Source organism: Necator americanus, chromosome X (genome assembly GCF_031761385.1).
Source record: "Necator americanus strain Aroian chromosome X, whole genome shotgun sequence".
Taxonomy (NCBI): domain Eukaryota; kingdom Metazoa; phylum Nematoda; class Chromadorea; order Rhabditida; family Ancylostomatidae; genus Necator; species Necator americanus.
Genome location: NC_087376.1, coordinates 25882879 through 25897038, shown reverse-complemented (window position 1 = coordinate 25897038; position 14160 = coordinate 25882879).

Below are 14160 nucleotides of genomic sequence, written 5' to 3'. Positions count from 1 at the left end.
TAGGCATTCACCGCAAGGTTGCAATATAAAAAAAAACGTTATTTTAAAATTCAGAAGCGGATATCAGACGCGATTCTGCATGTTCTTTTTTCCTCTACACTTGTATGACACATTATTCAACTAAACGAATAAATACTTGTTGTGAAAACGTCAGAGTATCCTTTTTATCCTTTAAAAGCATCACCCCAAGGGAGGTGATTTCGTCAATTTCTTCCTAATTACCGTAACAAACGGTCCGGAAGATACGGCTTCGAGAGTTCCGGCGCGCTATTCTCCACAACGAGTTCGATTGGAGCGCGCCAGCCGTGTGCACCCGCCGCATCTTCTGGGACGTTTTTTTACGCAAGTTAGCAAGAAATTGTCGGAATCACCCACCTCTCCATAATCTGCGATCCCGTATACGAATACTCCATCTGAAATCCGTACCACCTCACATTCGTGGGGTGATGCCTTTAACTAAAAGAACAAGGGTAAGATAATAACTCAAATAAACAATTGTTTCCTACCAATGATTTAAAGTTGATAGAACTTTTGAACAAGTCTCTTCAAACCTTTTTCACCTGCTCCTTGTTGCTCTAATTAAAGAAGTATTTGCTAATAAAGAAATATTGAAAGTAATATTGAAAAGATTGAAAACTCAATTAAAATGTTACTAAAAAATTCAGCTCCTTTCGTATGTTCGATTCATAAATGAAGCTGTTTTAATCTCCCGTATTCTTTTGGAGCTCTTCATTGTCCCTCGCTACTAAGTCACTCTATAGTGATGCAAATTCCCTCTAATTCCTCACGTTCAAGTATTCAACTAATGCTACGTTTTTTTTTTCAAAGAGCATAAAAACCTTTTGTATGCACGCCAATATCATGGGCAATTTAACACTTTAACGCTTTAACTTTCGTTTCACTTTAACACCTCGTCGAGCACCAACACTGACCTTACTTCTCTGGAAGATTCACCCGGATGAATACATGGCCACCTTCATGTAAGTTGGTTTTGCTTTGACGAAATTGTTAAGTGCTGCGTATGCGCGTTTGCGCGCATCGGAAATTAGTTGAGGCAAGTGGCAGATAGGAAGACAGAAAATCGGTAGCTGACAGAAGCGAAGAAATACCAAGTAGTAGAAGAAGCAAATTTGCTGAAATGTTGCTGAAATATGGGTACTGAAATATTCTCATTTTTGTTCTGCTTTATTTTTATTCTAGAATCTATGAAACGTCTTTAAATACTGATTGAAGGACAAAATACGACAAAAAAAGGAGTCAGGTGCATGGGTCGAATTACAAAGGAACGTCGAAAGAAAAACACTGAAAAAATCAACATTTTGTTCCTATAATATGACAATGGAATGACGTAAGCTCCATACTTCACTGATAGAAACTTTTGCGAAGTAGTTGAGAAACTGAAACCACTTCTAAAAGATGAAAAATTTAATCTTTCGTCGTGTTAAGCAGTTTAAAAGTGGATTTAATGGGATCTAGTGACCAGAATGCTCAAATTCTGTGCACATTGTTAGGTCTGGGAGATCGCGAATAACTTTGTCATGAGAGGACTGAAAGAAAGTTCAGGCAGCCTTCCAGAGAAGGTTTGCCTGAGAAGACTGTCATATCGCTTCTTTTCGTACTTCCTAGGGTTTTTGGAATTTTGGTGGGACAGAATTTGAAATTTTGCGACTTTTTTGGATTTGTCTCATCTAAATTTTAAGGAAACCAGACAGTCCGGACAGAAGAAACTTCGCACATTGAGGCATCCTTAATCTCCCTATCCGAATAAATGGGTGATTATTTAGAACGTCGTCCCATGTGTGTGGTGTGGGAAATTTGCCAAAATCACTATTTACAGCTCGCGCCAAAAATTGGAGATCTTGAATAAAATTCAGTAACTCAGAGTAACGTAGAGTGAAGCAAACCATCTTCCAGTATGTCGAGGATTTTTTTTTTCATCAGATGCTGCATAACTCACTCTCCAGGGTCTCGCTATTTTTCCAAATTTCTGATGCGACGGAAAACATGTCATTTTCCTCATCTTTGTCCCATCAAAATTCCAAAAAGACTGGGAGGTGGGAAAAAAAATAGCGATATGACTGTTTTGTAAGACAAACCTTCTCATCTGAAAAAATACGTAAAATTTTTCTTTTTGTCTTCCTATGACGAAGTTATTCGCAATCTCCCAGACCTAACAGTGTGCACAGAATCTAATCTTTTTTGGTCATTAAATGCCATTTATCCCATTTTTAAACTGCTGCAAACTACAGAAAATTAAATTCTTCATTTCTTAGAAATGGTTTAAAGTTCCTAATTCCTTTGCAAAAATTTGACTCAGCCGAGTGTCGAACCTGCGTCGTCCCGTCATCATATTGCAGGAACAAAATGTTTTCGTTTTTCTTTTTCGTTGCTCTTCTCCAATTTAACTTATGCACCTGACTCTTCTCTTTTTTTTTGTCGTATTATGCCCTTTAATCAGTACTTGAAGATATTTCATAGATTTCAGAATAAAAATAGAATGGAATAAAAATGAAAGTATTTCAACACCATTATTTCAACAACACTCCAGCAAATTTGCTTCTTCTACTATTTGGTATTTCTTCGTTTCTGTCGGGTACCGATTTTCTCATTTCCCATTTGTTCCTCGGTTAATTTTCGATCTTTATTTTTCGAAGGACATGAAATTTCCAATTTCCAAAATTTTAAATTGGTAGCAGCCGAGAACAGGAACGTTGGAGGAGAAGGAGGAGAAGAAGGGGGGAGGGGGGTTTGTATCCGAGAGGGTCGTGTCCCATCATCACGCTTGACCCTAACCCTTACCTGGATCGCTATTACTAGCTCTAGCGCGCCATTTCGAGCGCATCTCCATAGTTCCAACATGAAGTCGATTTCACCTCGCTATAGTAGTTTATTGCAAACCGTCTGTTGTTTATACTGTCTTTGACGATGTTCGCCAATACAACATCACGTTCTGTTTCACCAGCGATGCCTCAGGGTATTGCACTAGTTGTTATGTGAGTATAGAAGGAGTACAGGTGGCGATTTCTTCACAACCTTGTGTGGTACTCCTGTTTTGAGATGAATGTGGATTATCCACAATATTCATTTTAAAAAAACGCTATTGCAGCTTCCCAGATTTTCCCAAAATGGGTATTTTGTGATTTTATGATTGAGATGAACTCCGCATCATAAGTCGTGCAACTAGACAATCCTAGGGATGACTTTATCGTGATCCTAGGGAGATCCTTCTTAAGGACTGATTGAGGATTAGCCTTTGTCCCTTCCATCAGACTCACTTTCGCGGATGACTTGGTTGTAGTTCTACGGGTCAAAGTAAGGGCTTTTCCAACCAGCAGAGTTGTTTTAAAAGAAATTACTGTTTTTTTTCTTTCCAAATTTAAATGTGATCAGAAATTCAAAATTGAGCTCCTGCACTTTGCTCTTGCTATGGCTAAACATAGGTCCTATGTCCAATAAAATTTACCCAACTGGTTAAAGGCATCACCACACAAATATGGGGTGGTACGGGTTACAGGCTGACAATGCCTTCACGAAATGCACAGAATCTGAGCTTCGTGGTCATCAAATTCGATTAAAACCGCGTTGAACATTTTCAAAACAAAATGTTAGGTTCCCATACTGTCCTGCCCCTGAAACTAAATATAATATTCTGCAATTTATATTGCCATTTAATATTATTTTTAAAATATCTCACTATGTATATAATTGTCTAGTACTACGTAATGTTTTGCTTTGGTTACCATGTTAGCTTTCCCTTCAGTAAGCCTCAGCATGTTGATATTTCAATAACTGGTTTCTTTAATTGAGAAGGACACGAGGTTGTAACTATCCTTCATTCGTGGCAAACGTTTCGGCAATATCGCCTTGTTCAGAGCCTGGAAGGGGAAATTGAGCGTAATTCATCCGATCAAAGGTCCAACGAAGAAAGTCCTAAGTTTAGTGTCCGGCCCAACAGTAAACTTAACCGTCAGTAAATAGACAGAGTTTGATGAGGAGTGTTCGAACAATGACGATACCTCGGTTGACGTTCGTATATTGTGTATGTTTCGCAGGTTGTATCGGCCACATTCGCGCTCACCACATCTCTACGATTCTGAAGTGAGGTCGAACCCATTGGCGCATTTCCGAAGGGATTCTTCAACGCCAATCACGATGCCCCTTCTTTCTGTACTGTACCACATCACAAATGTCAAACAATTTCTTACTCTTCTAAAATTTATAGGTCTTGTGAAACAGACTTATGTATCTCTTTTAGTAAATTGTTCCACTATCACAGTGGAAAAAAGCGGGACCTCAGTTGGAGTTTAAGAAATGCCGGATTGCGTATTAGTTTATCTACAACAACTTTTTGTTCTCAAAAATGAAATGAAGCCACAACCATACAACCATGAATAAATACGCTTTTTGAAAGCTGTTTATAGAACATTAAAGACAGCGTATCACGAAACTGACGTAGCCGGGAAACCTTTGAGAAAATATAGGGTAAGAGGCGCAGGTTACGAATATGAGCATGTCCCCGCTCAATTCCCCTAAATGCTCTTAAAAATGGCATGGAAATCAGCAGCCTATTCATCTGTTTTACTTGAATAAGCTGGTGAGGAGACCTTATTGATCTTTGACCGCTCGCTCATAGAAGTGGCGCGTTCACAAGGAAAGCGCGATGTCACATATCTTGCAGCAACAAACCCCGTCCACACGCCATATTTCAAGACGTGATACGCCGCTTTTAACCCAGGACAAAAATCCAGTATTTCGCAAAATTTGATGTTCCAACATAGGGACTGTCGAAGTGAATATGGACGAGTCGGGCAAGAAAAGTATTGTCAGGTCAAAAAGGCATGAAAGGTTTTGATTTGTGGTTGCGGACGCGGTTGCGCTCGCGGTAAGACCTTTGCTGATTTTAATCGCATTGCAGGATGGAGTGAGGATCCCACTGCGACCGACACTTCAGAGCAACCACTTAATTCTACCAACGGAATTCTACCAACTGAAACTTTTTTAAAACCAAATTGTGTCTTTCGAATATTGAGCCGATTTCAAATGTAACTTATAAGCAGGACGTAGTTTTTAGGATAAATTTGGCCAGATAAGCAAGATGGTGTGGAGGACGTATACATATGCAGCGTTAGCAGTGGTAACACTTATCTTAGGAACGGCTAGGTCCTGCAACGAATTTTGATCGCTCTGAGCTAACGTCAGCATACTAGTTATGGCCTGGGTGGGAAAGTAGGAAGTGGATGTTTCCGTCTTCTTTGTATTTATCAAACATATTTGATGCGGCTTCTCGATGTTGCAGGTTCTTTCGAACCTTTTCCTGACTTTCCATGATTTCCTTGAAAACTAAAAACGAAAATGGATGAAAATGAACGTGAATAGTTTCTCCTTATCACATAATTTCGAACAGGTAAGCTATCCAACGAACAGCCAATGTTATACTTCTTTAAAATGTTATGTTTGTGAAATAAGATCTAAATTTTAATTATTTTATGTGTAAAGAAATATTCTATTCTTAATGTGCTTGTTATTGATGAGAAAAGAATGTTTCAATCCATTGTGGGCATAATGGCGAATCAGGATGATTTCAACTAATTAATAAACAGGGCTGGTAAAGCACGCCGGTAAGAGGACACCACTATGTCTACACAGTTAGTGGTTCGAAACTGCACAAAGCCAACCAAATTCTTCCACTTTTGTGGTCAATAAATTGTTAGTTAGTGAAGATGTTTGGAAACATAAAACAACATCTTCATACACTTGGTAGGTCCACCAAGTCCTTGAATAGGATGTATACTGTATAAGATGGTTACTTACACGATCCTGTATTGAAGTCGACCTTCGTTTGCGCATGGAAAACGTATTGATCAACAACTATTACATTTTATTCTTTCATTTAATGGTTAGGAATCATGTAAGAAATCAAAAAACAACAGGAAATTTGTAAAAACATCCGTTTCATTTATTTTTGTTCCCATCATCTGCTAATTTGTATCTTTCCTTTGTTTGTCTAGACGTGAATTTCTAATTTCACCTGATGAAGGTAGTTAGAAAAAAACCAAACCTTGATCTAAACTCAAAAAAGATTTTTTGTTGTCATTCTCCTGTCAAGAAAATGTCAGGAGTTTAAAAATCTCAAACCCCAAAGATCTGAACAAACATCATTCGTAATTTCTTCCACTGCAACGAATTACTCTGATTGAGTCGAAATGTTCCATCACTATTCATCACGTAATGGACTGAGTCAGGAGTATCCGAAGAAGAATTCAGCGAATTTTTATTTGTTCTATCCCTACAAGTCTTCATCGATTATTAGAATTTTCAAAATAAAGTCTACCAAGGACCCAAAATGCGCGTTACTAATGGATAGAGGACTTCAAAATATAGAATTAGAATCACCACAGGGTGCTTGCGGTGCAGTGATGTGGTAGGAAAAAACATAGTGTACAGAGAGTCAATATACTTATTCCAACATACTATTGCTAATATTCCCATTATTATTACTACTATTATTATTGTTATTGTTATTATTATTATTGTCTTATTATTATTGTTATTATTATTACATTTGCCATTACAGATTACTTTTAATACCTAATATTATTATTTGCTATTAACCTCTCGAATAGTTTGCATCAACGTTTTATTTCGTGCTCCTCGTTCAAGAGAGAGAGAGAGAGAGGAAACTCTATTTTAAGTATAAAAAAAAGAAAAACATTGAATGAATGTGAGCTTGAACTTCGGCGACGAATCATTTTTTTAAATCTCAAAACATGTAGACTTTAACGGTAGTTTTCACGACTTTCATGCTTCGACTTACTTCAGTATCCACAGGTTGATTATATCCTTTTGCAGATATTCATATTTTTTTAATCATAACAAAGTATTAGAAGCATGACTGAGACATTTATTCTGCAGCAGACGGCTCAGCAAAAAATGTCTACGTTTCATTTCGGTGAAGAGAAAAGAAGACGGCGAAGACATAAAATTGTCTCATCGCTATGAAGCATCTCAAAAATGTGCCACTTTCATTTATTCTGATGTATTGATGTACAAGTGCACATATCTGCAAAAGACATAATTAAAAGAAGAGGAAGTGGCCAGCAGGAAATTCCGTTTCAGCGTTTAGTTTTGACAGTAAGAAAGTGACAAGAAGATCTGCAAAATAAACAAACAAGGAAAGTGAAAATCTTAGACGTGAAAATAGAATAATAATAATATACATAGGCTATAATACTACTACCATATAAATAATGTATTAATAAATACTACTATGATGATGAGTAATGATAAATGGTAAATAGGACAACAATAGAAATAAAATAATAATATAGTACTAAAATAGAGAAAATTGTTCGCCCTTCTTCAAAATTTGGAAGAATATAACGCTATGCTAACAGCAATGCAATCGAAAATTGCTAAAACAGACCGAAAACGTTTCCCCACAAATTTATCACGGAAACGTGGAGAATAATGCCACTTTCTTCGTCAAGCTAAAAAAAAAACAACTCTATTAATATGTCCTTAAATTGTTACTTGATTACCCTTATTTTTTTAGACAGATCCCAATGAACGATGTACCCATTGAAATTGCATGAATTACAGAAACGATTTTTTTGACGTCCATAAGATTTTATTTTTAAAAAAATACATTGATTTGGAAATTCCGCAATTTCCTAATGTTTTTCTCGTAATTAGTAACGGGTGAAGCGCAGTCGGTAAGAGATCCGCTGTAGCCGCGCGATTCGAATTCGCCCTGGTGCCAACCAAGCCCTTCATCTCTTCGAGGTCAATAAATTGGTACACGACTTGTCTGGGAAGATGAAAACCCTTACTTCATCATCGGATGGGATCCGCCAGTCATTGTATAGGCCAAAACGCGTTCCAAAACCTCAACGATTACGAATTGCAGTAAAACGCGTTGGCGCATCCTATGGGGATTGTTACGCCACTGACTTTATTTTTTTATCCTATTCTCGTAATTTGCTATTCGTCTGTTCGTTTGGAATCTACTCAAAACCATAAAAAGAATTTGAATTTGATTTGAGCTCTTCATTGGCATTGGTCCAACCGCCGTCGACGCGGAAAACATTTTCTGGTCGACTCCACGCATCCTAATGGATCATCAGTAATCTACATACGGCTTACTTCACTCTTCTACACAAACGCCTCTCATAATTCTAAGACATTCTGTTTCAGCACTCAAATTCTTTGTCTAAGTACTTCTGTTTCCTTCGTGGTCAGATTTTCTCGAATCTCTTTCCGAATCTACAGGTTGTCTTCTAGGATACTAGCTTGGATATTTCACTTCGGATTCCAGACTGGGGAATCATTAAACCTGTAGCATACATGAAATTTATTCTTTGATGTGAGTTACATGTATACATGCAGCACATAAAAATTCATTTTCTAGATGTCTTGATGCGTTTAACCATACTAGCTCCGATAAAACGCAGCAAAATTTGGGTTGCAAGTGGAACCGCGCTAAGATTAGAGCACTTTTGCAGTTTTAAACAATTTATTGCCTGCTTAAGTTTCCAACAATAGCCCTTAAACAAAGAAACGATGGCTGGAACTCACTAATTATAGAAAAAAAAATTATTCATAACAATAAAAAAAACTGACTAATGGCTGAACGTTCCGTAAGGTGGTGGATATGGACTGCTCGGAATTTTTCATCGGTTCCCGTTAATTCCTCGCCGTTTTGCATACGTGACTTTTGGTTCATGAATTTCTGGATACGTTAAACTATCCACACTCATTCATCAATAATCGATGTCAAATAAAAAGTGGACTTGTTTTTTTATATCGGCAAAAAAAGACGTTGCTCAAGTCCCGCCTTTATCGTACATGAAAATGTCGCGATTGGGTTGTGCTTGGAGTTTAAGCGAGAGATTACACGCCTAGCACGCATTGCATTTCTTCGCTTACGTTTCGCTCCCAACTCCAGTCCGCTTCTTTGAGGAAATATTTTTAGGATTAGCTGTTTCTCTTACCATATTTAAGAATAAATCTTACCTGATCAATGATTCAACGAACAATACTGGAATACTATTTTCTTTTTCCGGTTAAAAATTTTCAGAAACGCGTGGTAATGTGGATTTGCTCTCTCTGAAAACATAGTTTGGCAATAAAACATGCATATTGCTCGCGACGTCTTCGACCCTACAAGGACCACTTCTTGAGATGAGGTGATTCCAAATTGCTCGTTCTTCGCAAAACGAGTCAAATTTTCGATCCGTTCTATGATCTCAGACTGTCATCTTTGATTCGATATTATTGGTACGTGTTTTTTTTCCTCTTTTTTCTCACCAACGGACTTCTGTTTTTGTTTTTCACATGTGACACCGCCACCTTTCGTGACATTTCTCACTCGATTTCAAATCTACAAACTACCGGCTTGTTTTCAACATTGACCATAAAACGCCTTATATACGCATGATTTGGATTTCTCGGGTATATTGTTTTTTTTTGCATCGAACTAAACTCATGCACATTTTTCGGGGGAATGTACGAGAATGTGAGTGCATCAATATACTTGCCACTAAAGCCAACGCTGACAAATCCTGACATAGGCTGTTGCCATTTTTTCTAAACTAGTGGTTTTTTTTACCATTTCTGGAATATCCACATAACACTAACTTGGTTGCTTGCAATCGTAAACGCAGAAAATAGTCCTTAAAGTAGCGAATAATCAAAAGTTAAGGGCCAAGATTAAAGCCTTAAGTGTTGGTTTTTTTAAAGTATTTTTCAGGCGTTTGCCTTTTGCGAATAAGCTGCTCATTCGTCTAAAATCACATCTCAGAAGGACGATGATCTCTTATGAAGGATTTCACAAAATGTTTTGTGTGCTCCTTGCAGAACCCCGGGCTAAGAGCCATGAATCATGATTTTTGAACTTTTAGCAAGAGCCTTATTCGAGTACAATATATTGCGATTATTGCAAAATGCAAAGAGAATGAATATTTTGAAAGTGACTGTACAATGGAAACGATCACGAAAATTTCTTAAACATCGTCATAAAAATGCATTCAACCATAATTAATTCTAAGGAGTCCAAGAAAAACGTTATATCAGCAGCTGAATCAACCGTCTCATTCTTGAATCGATCATTAGAAAGGAGACAAAACTAGAATGACGCCAAAATTTCATTTCTGGAGAATTTTTATCCGTTTTTCGTTTTGTGCTCTGGTGACAACAAGCACCCATAATGAAATCTTCAAAGAGCTGTAACTTAGCAAACTCTTCATGAATTATTCGTAACTCCTTCCCTTAAACACGAGAAGTGCAAAATTTTTCACCTATTTCTCATTACTCATGAAAACTAGCGGAGATTTGTAGAAATTAAAATCTGAAAATCATGATTTAAATTAAATACATGAAATTAAACGACTATAACAAACCTAACTAAATGTTTCACTGTGATAAGAAAATCCAGGACTCACTAAACCATAGACATCCACAAAGAGAAGCTGAAAAAAAAGGAAAACAAACTAAAAAATAGATTTATATCCTCGAAAAGTGCAAAGTTTTTTCTCATTAGGTCGTGAAAATAGCCTCACTCAGACGCAGCCATTTCGATTGACTGTAGAATTGGTTGTCTAACGTTTTCCACTATTCTGTTTGTCAACATGGGTCGATTGTTGCCAACTTCCTCAAAAACATCGTTATCTAGCCCAAGAGTTCGAGGACTTTGGGATTCACGAATGAGAAAAACACTCGAATCATCCAATATCGACGTGTAAGGAAACGAACTGTCGACGCGAGAACATCCCTCTTAAGTTTTCCAGTCAATGTCGTGTAATACTGGCTAGTGGGGCCCATCCTTCTGAAAATGAAACGCCTCAGCAAGTTCCTCAAATTTCAGCATGAGGAAGTTCTGTACTATTTGACAACACTGAGAACAACCAAGATCGCAGCCCTTTTCTCAAAAAGTAGGATTTCACTGCACTTTAACGAGGCACACCGCATGAAGCATGGATTTGAGGGCCAGTAGATGTCACGGATGAGTTATTTTCTGCCCATTACCAAAAAGCAACTCCCCAACCGTGCCTTTAACTTTCGAAAAATGTCGGAGTCCATTCTGTCGTTCCTTGTGGATATGTTGTCCAAAACATTTCATCGCGAAGTTAACCGAAAAACACGACTCTAGGTATTTGGTCATAAGGATTAACTTAACGAGAAGAATGAGGATTAGTGGGGTAATAAGTACCTGACATCTGAATTTCTCACCTCATTCTTATAGTTTTTCTCTAAAGTAAAGGATTCTCTCTCTAAGGCATGACGTCGGTGTTTATATCTCATGATAGTTTCAAAGTTGCCAAATAAGAGAAATGTCTCACAAATGTAGTTTGCAAATGTCACAACGAAATACACGAGGCGCAAACTAGAAACATAAAATCAAGTGGATGAGGAGCACCAAACGGATCAGTTCACCCAACGATGCAATTCTTTACACACACGCGCGTACGATATCATTCGTTTGAGTGTAAAGAGTTGGATCATCGGGTAAGTTGATCAGGTGCTCTTGACCTTCATCTTGATTTCTGATTTTTTCTGAGAATGATCTCCGTTTTTGCTGCTGTACGTGCAAGAGACATGAGGAAACCATTCTGGTACAGCAACGAATCCAATATACAAATTTCCTGCTAACGTTGAATTCCCCTCTTTTATTTACTTTTTTAGTCTATTCACTCGCTTATCCTACGCAGAGGAGCTCACTTTAGAAGAATGTAGGAGTTTCAAGAGTCCGAATCGTTCGTTATACAGAAATGGACGAAATTTTAGAAATATTCATAACATGTAGGCCATTGCAAGAGCTTTTCGTACTCCGCTCGACTACATACTCAAGAAATGTAAGATTCTGAGAAATAGCATTTGTGAGACAATGATTTCTGTGATTTTCCTGCCTAGTTTTTCGAAGTAGGTAGAGCGGAGTTTTTGTCGGCAGTATATAGTCCACCGCGAAAAATTCCAAATAACTTTTAACTAATAATTAAATTTTTAATTTTGAAGTCTATTCCAGCTAGGATGTAGGTCCTTTTATTAAATTGCAATTCTGTTGGCGTCGTTATCTTCTCAGAATCTTACATTTCTTGAGTATGTAGTCGAGCGGAGCACGAAAAGCTCTTGCAATGGCCTACATGTTATGAATATTTCTAAAATTTCGTCCATTTCTGTATAACGAACGATTCGGACTCTTGAAACTCCTACTTTCTTCTAAAGTGAGCTCCTCTGCGTAGGATAAGCGAGTGAATAGACTAAAAAAGTAAATAAAAGAGGGGAATTCAACGTTAGCAGGAAATTTGTATATTGGATTCGTTGCTGTACCAGGATGGTTTCCTCATGTCTCTTGCAAGTACAGCAGCAAAAACGGAGATCATTCTCAGAAAAAATCAGAAATCAAGATCAAGGTCAAGAGCACCTGATCAACTTACCCGATGGTCCAACTCTTTACTCAAACGAATGATATCGTACACGCGTGTGTGTAAAGAATTGCATCGTTGGATGAACTGATCCGTTCGGTGCTCCTCATCCACTTGATTTTATGTTTCTAGTTTGCGCCTCGTGTATTTCGTTGTGACATTTGCAAACTACGCCGCGTCCCTTACAACCACTCTAGGAAGGAATCCAGCACCGGAAATCTCCGCCAGCGATGTTTTTTTAACAAAACTTCAACCCCTTTCGAGCCAAACATCTAATAATCTAATAGAGTCAAACCCTGAAAGCATCTTTGAAACCAGATGCTCAAACAGGGCTAATCGAGACATTTTTGAAGCGTTTCCTCATCACCAGTTGAGAGAAAGGCTTTGTTTGCAAATATCGCGTGTATATCAGGGCTCAGTGACCATCAATTAGCACTTTTTTTTGAGAAAATCGGTAGTAAACAGTAGTCAGTAAACAACCTTTGCTGATATTCAGTATTTTCATTATTATTTTCCTTAGAATCTTTGTAATCGAATAATTCGATGGAAGGAAGAGGCGATGCAAACGACGAGCATACAAGCTCTTCCTAATTATGTTTTCTTCGCTTCAATGCGTTGAGCAAACATCCCGTCTGAAAATTTCGTTTTATTGTGTTCGGATCGTTGTGATCCTTTTCAGAAGCTAAAGGAAGATATTTCATTCCTAAAATTTAGGCAAATAAAAAATCCGTTGGGAAAAATCCAGGCGTCATTTCGATTTCGTGGTTGTTTTTATCCTCATTTTACGACGCACATCCACAGCACTGATGAAAAATCTGCATCTAATGGTACAGCTAGAAGCTTCGGAATGGCACCGGGGCACCTCTCGGTCACTTACCAATTAGATTCACCAGAACTAGATGGTAAGTAATCAGAATCATATTCACTAACTAATAATAGTGGTAATTTGTTCTCAATTCTTCACCGAAGAAAAAGTGACAAGATGATAAAAAGGGACGTTAAATGATAGTGAAAAGAAGATAAACTAAACTAAAATATAAATTTCTATATTGTTCAATCTAAATGAAGTATGTAAGAGTTTAAACAATGCGCAAGCAAAGATCTAAGCATTTCCATTATCTATCTAAGAAGAGGAGGGGTCTAGCGCAGTGGTAGAAACACACCATAATGCCTAATCGTTTGATGGTTCAGCACCGTTCACCGCCAACCAAACACTTCTCCACTACGGGTTCAGTTATCATTTTTTAAGTCGTCACTTCTTAAAAGCATAATCTATTAGGTTGGTGCAAAATTAATTTTGGTTTCGAGGGATGTGTAAATAAAACAATTTTTTACCCTAAATTGTTTCGTTTCAAGGCAAACAGCACATACCGTTTTGTAGGTTTTTCTTTCTGCACTATCAAATACATATATAACTGTCGCCCTAATTTTTCACCCGGCCTTTTCCAGGCTCTGAAATATCATGAACCAACGCGACTATCGAATAATCATGCTTTACGGATTTGAAAATGGGTCACTCCGTGGCAGAAGCATCTCGTAGCCTTAGCAGGGCTTTTGAGTCAGACTGTCCTCGCAAACAAACAGTGGATCTCTGCCAGAGACTAACACAAGGACGTTAGCAGAAGACCTGGGCGCACATCATACTACAGCAGTTAAATATTTGGCGGAAATTGGCAAGGTGAAGAACATGTCAAATTGGCTCCCTTGCGAGCTGATCCAAGAGCAGCGACTAGCACGTTAC